This window comes from Onychostoma macrolepis, chromosome 01 (assembly GCF_012432095.1).
Source record: "Onychostoma macrolepis isolate SWU-2019 chromosome 01, ASM1243209v1, whole genome shotgun sequence".
Lineage (NCBI taxonomy): Eukaryota > Metazoa > Chordata > Actinopteri > Cypriniformes > Cyprinidae > Onychostoma > Onychostoma macrolepis.
The window spans coordinates 8,616,022-8,622,021 of record NC_081155.1 but is presented as its reverse complement, the minus strand read 5'-3'; positions in this window follow the sequence as shown (position 1 = coordinate 8,622,021).

The window sequence follows — 6,000 nt, the reverse complement described above, 5'->3', positions numbered from 1 at the left end:
CAAGGGCTGATAATGAAACTTCATTAGTGAAAAATTGAATGATGCTCCTGAATCTATTTTCTGTGGCCTGCGACAGAAGAGCAGGACGTCCTTCCTTCTTTCACTCAACTTTATTAGCTCTGATGAGCTTCTTACGTTCATCATGTGCCTATGGACACATAAAACACACTTACAGACAAACGCATGATGAATAAATAGATCTGAGAAGGTCATACAGAGTCCTTGTGTTTCTATAGCACTCATTTCATTTGGCTCTCAGCGTGACGTGTCGGACTTCAGCCGATGAATGTGTGTGGAAAGGTCACTGTAAGCAACTGCTCAGCTCCTCTGATACGCTTTTAATGAAAAATCCAACAATCCGCCAATGACTTTGGGCACGCGAACACAAAAAGCATGATTAAACATGACCATACTTGCTCAATTCATCAGTTACTGTGGCATAAGTCTAACCTTAACTCTATAAAGGAATTCTAGTCAACTAGATGTATGGTCAAATCATTTAGATATGTGGTAAGAAATCCAGAGAAATAAATCCAGCTCACTAGAACAGTTCCATAAAAATCTCATTGAGTTTTACTTTGACAGGCACTGTAAATATCCCCAACAGCCTCGTATCCCATGACTCTTGTCTCCAAAGAAACTTTCTAACTGTAGTTCAGTTCTGTACTGTGTGGTTCCTTCAAGCAAAGGGTCATAGAGGGCAAAGAAATGAGCTGCTGTGGCCTCTTAATCTCTTAAAACATAAGTCTGGCTTATTAACGTAAGACCCGCGGTGCCTTTCTTGTGATTAAATCCATGAAGAAACTACAACACTTAATGTTTAAAGAGATATTTTCAGTCATAAGTTAAGAGCCACTAACCCTCAATTAAATTACTGACAAAATTGATCAATAACAATTTTGTTAACAATAGCAAAAATGTATAATATGCATCATGATGATAACTAAATAATTTTAGTACTGTTGACAAACAATAACAAGACATTAATGCACCAATGCACAAGGGTTATTACAGCTAACTGGAAGAAAAAAAAAAAATATATATATATATATATATATATATATATATATATGTATATATATGTAACAATTTCATTACATTAAATAAATGTTAAATGAAAAAAAAAACTTTTGCAGCTAGTTTACAAAGGAACATTTGTAATTTTAGTTTGACTATGTAATAAAATAACAACCGAAAAATGGAAATAAAATATGAAAAACTACTCAAAATAGGAAAAAAACAACAAAATTACAAAAAATTCAACTAAAATGGAAATATAAAAGTAAAAAGCAATTAAAAATATGAATAAAAAACTATAATAGAATCTCAATTATACTAAAATAACACTCAGTGCATGTATTCTGAAGAAGATAAATCTAGAAACAATATCAGTTTGAATAATGCATTGATAATCTGGATAATAATCATTAAAATCATTGTTCAATCACTTTGTTGAAAGTATTTTCATCAACTAAAATTAGATGCCTTTTTAGTAGTAAAACTGACTAAAATTAATGTATATAACATTAAAAAAACTTAATTTAATTAAAGATTACTTTTATTTGTTTCAATGTATTTGTGTAGTATTTCTCGTCATACATATTGCTTAAAAATTTTTTTTTAAATGCAGCTTTGTATTTCTGAATTACAGTAAGCCTTACAAACCTGGCAGCAAGCAAACCAAAGGTGAATGCAGCATGGAAAAGCACCTTAAGATGTTCCCAAGGAAAAAAACCTTGAGAATATTCAAGCCTTGTTCAGGGTTGAACAAAAGATGCAGAAAAAAAAGATGAATGTATAAATTTCTTCATTCAAAAATATTTGCCATTCACATTACCTGATGTGAACCATACAGTACGTCAAACATCAGAGATCTCAAAGCACCAACATTATGATCAACTTGTATAAAGATGAAGAGTATTAGCATTGCAAATGTTGATCAGTAGGACAAATGATCTATAAATACAGAAAGTTCATGGCTGTTGCTCCTCTCTGTAGCAGTGGGCGTCCTGAAAGAAGATGCAGAGAAATCAGTGATGTTCAGAAGACTTACAGAAACCCCTGGAACAGGCCAACATCACGACGTGTGTGTGCCATATACGTCAAACAGTGAAGAACAGTGCTGATGTGAGGACAAAAACAAACACCGCACATCTGATCTTCACAAAAGAGCACCTGGATGTTTCACAGCTGGCGAGATATTCTCAGGACAGATTCACAATCACAGAAAAACACTGTGTGTGGAGAAAAAAAGACACAGAAGACCAACATCAAATGTCAAGGAACAACAAAAGTCGACTGAGATGCACAGCTTCCCCAGGGCCTGGACAGCTTGATAAAAGGAAAAAATGATCATTCATCAGGTTTTTCTTTTTCTTTAGAAACCCCTGAGTTTCTTTAGAAACTTTTAACATCAACGAAACATTTCAATTCCACAAAAGGTTCTTTACAGTGGAATTTCTTTTTTTCTTTACACCTAGAAAAAATAAGTGTTATTTAAATAATTGATCACTAAAAGGTTCTTGAAGTGATCCTTCTATACCAAAATCCCCTTTAGGAACCATTTTTTCAACAGTTCAAACTATTACATTAGGATAAATTCGAGGGGTGAGAACCAGAAGGGCGTAAGTGACATTTTTGGTGAAATGGAGATATATCAAATGAAAGCTCTTAATGAGCTCGTTCTACTGGATAAAGTACTGTCATCCATGAGTGTACAAATTTGTATTATAAACAACTGAAATCAACACACAAAGTCAGATCAAACTATGGTAAAATTGTTGTTTTGGCCCTCCTGTAAAGTTGGTGAAATGTCACTTACGCCTTTCTGGTTCTCACCCCTCGATTTGCTCTTTGAGTTTACAGATATTAATATTGCAGATGTGAATAATCAAGTGTGCTTCTCTCCTGTGAGCAGCAATCGTATACTTATGATGATTTACAAAACAAGCTTTCATACGGATGACATCTGTTTGCATTTAAACATGGAGAGCAGCAACATGAGAGCGCATTAATAGAGATTATTTCCCAGAATCCCCAGGGTGAACACAACAGCCAAAGACATCTGTCTGACACATGTATGCGCTGTAGATTAATTCACACGGAAAAGTGATTGAAAGAAAGAAGTCCTGCGGTTCAGTAACTGATAGACACTCAACAAACGAATCAAGACACATTTATTTAAAAGGTGCTTAGACTATTACAAAGCAGTATCAATTTCAGTTTTAATGTGAAATTCAGAAATTATGAGATACATTTAATTTCAGCTGCCGCTCTACAGAAGACAACAGTGCCTTTATTCAGCTCAATTTAATTCTATATTGATTCAATTCAGTCTAATAACAGTGTCGCGGCAGCAACGTTGTAATTATCCAGATCAGTTCAGATCAAATTTTTTGCTCATAGTGTCAGTGCAGTTAAAGCGATAAAGTGACTGAATATTGATTGTCTAATATTATATACTATTGTCTAATTGATTGAGTGTAATAGGTGTAACACAAATCACATGATGTGTTCAGAGAAGATGATGGAATTGTTACAAGACCATGTTTTAAAGGAAATGAAAGTAAAAAAAAAAAAAAAAAATAGTTGTTTCAACTTAAAATAATTTGTTATCCCGCTGACTTAAAATTAAAAATAAAACTAAAATATTCCAGTTGTCCCTTAAATTAACATTGAGTATCTTGAAATTTCAAGTTGACTAAACTAAAAATTTTAAGTCAGCGCAGTAACAAATTATTTTAAGTTGAAACAACTTTTTGGAACAATTTTTTTTTTTATTTAATTTTTTTTTTACAGTGTTGTTAACCTAACTAACAGGAAATTATCTGATAACATTCTCTCAGTGTTATCATCCAGTATTGTTCGTTTAAAGTTCTCTGGTCTATAATAATGTTTTTAAAACGCTGGCACAAAAACATTATTTATACATTGTTCATGGAATGTTTTTTTTTTCTCCCTGAAACATTGTAGTTGGAAATATTTTGGAAATTCGTCGAAATATATATATATTTTATGTTGCTACTTCAGAGAACATTCAAAAGCAACATTCCCAATGTTTTCAAAATTAAATAAAATGGAATGTTCCCTTAACATTCACATAACCAAGAAAAAAAAAAAAACATATCTAAAACATTTCAAAAACTGGATGTTTCAGAGAACTAATTAATAAATAACTTAATGAGAACCTAGCAAGATGTCCTTAGAACACGTTTTTGTTAGATAGGAAAAAGCACAGGATGCTAATATATATTCACAATTTATAATTCATTATATGTGATCCAATCAATCGTTCATTCAAAAACATTCAGCTTATTTAGGGATTTATAATGTATAATATAATATATCATAATGGAGTGCAAATGATTGCTCACTTTTTATGTTTTATCAACATGCATAATAAACAACGCAGTCAAGAATTTAGAGACCTTATTCTCAAATCTGATCACAGATACAACATGATTGTATGTTCAAATCAGAAGCTTATAATGTTTTATAACACATGTTCCTGAGAGTGGTTCTCTCACATCCTCTCTCCTCCTCCAGAGAGTCCAGATTATGGGAACCAAAATATTGAGTGAAAACCCAAATACATCCGCTTCTCTGGAGCCTTAACACACATCGACCCTCAAATCTCAGTAGCAGTTTCTGACATTCTCATGGTGCACATAAAAATGCTCAGGATGTCACTGACTGTGCTATCAATAAACCACTGGTTTATGATCATCTCTTTGGGATGAGAAAGGAACATGCAGGAGTTACTTTACATATTACTGCAATGAGGGAATCTGCATATATTTAAATATAGCTGTGATTCTTTGCATCCGCACATGTACAAGTCAAACACACGCTGGCTGTTTGACAGAGAAGATGGTTATTCATATGCTGACGGCTTAAAGAGCTCGAGAGGACTAGACAAGTGTCTCCATGGAGACAGGAAGTGAGGGGACACTGATGAACTCAGAAAGTTCTGACAAGATTTTTAACAAGAAATGACTAAAACAGATTAGTCTTGACAAAAAGATTTGTCAGATGATGTGGCTCCCTCATCTGGCCAATGAGAAAACATGCAAAAAGGAAAGAAAGATTTTTAACGCTAAAATGAGTTCAAGATTCAAGACGTGGCTTTCGTGATTAAAATACAATTAAAAAAAGCATAAAAACAAACAAAATTGTGAGTACTGATATGTAAATTAATAGGCTATTTATCGAGCTAATAAAAGATTGCAGCAGGTTTGATTTTTATAAATATGATAGCCACAGCCATATCACCCTGCAGCCCAAGACTGGTTGCCCACTGAAGCTAAGCAGGGCTGAGCCTGGTCAGTACCTGGATGGGAGACCTCCTGGGAAAACTAGGTAGCTGTTGGTAGAGGTGTTAGTGAGGCCAGCAGGGGGTGCTCACCCTGTGGTCTGTGTGGGTCCTAATGCCCCAGTATAGTGACGGATAAAAAAGCACTGTCTTTCGGATGAGACGTTAAACCGAGGTCCTGACTCTCTGTGGTCATTAAAAATCCCATGACACTCATCGTAAAGAGTAGGGGTGTAACCCCAGTGTCCTGGCCAGATTCCCTCCACTGGCCCTTATCAATCATGGCCTCCTAATAATCCCCATCCACTTGATTGGCTCTGTCTCTCTCTCTCCTCTCCACCTGTAGCTGGTGTGTGGTGAGCGCACTGGCGCCGTTGTCCTGTGGCTGCCGTCGCATCATCCAAGTGGATGCTACACACTGGTGGTGGTTGAGGAGAGACCCCCCACCCCCCCACCACATCATTCATTCATTCGTAACTATTCTAAACGGAAATATCTTAAATAGCCTTCAAAATTAACGCAAGTGCGAACACGCCAATCTAGTAAACAGCATTATTAGCCTACATGAATGGAGATATTTCATCTAACTTTCACTCACCTGTGTAATGAACCCTGTCCTACATTATGGCAAATTCATAGACTATATGTTTCAGTCTCACTTGCTTTTAGATCTTTTGTGGCTGTATTTT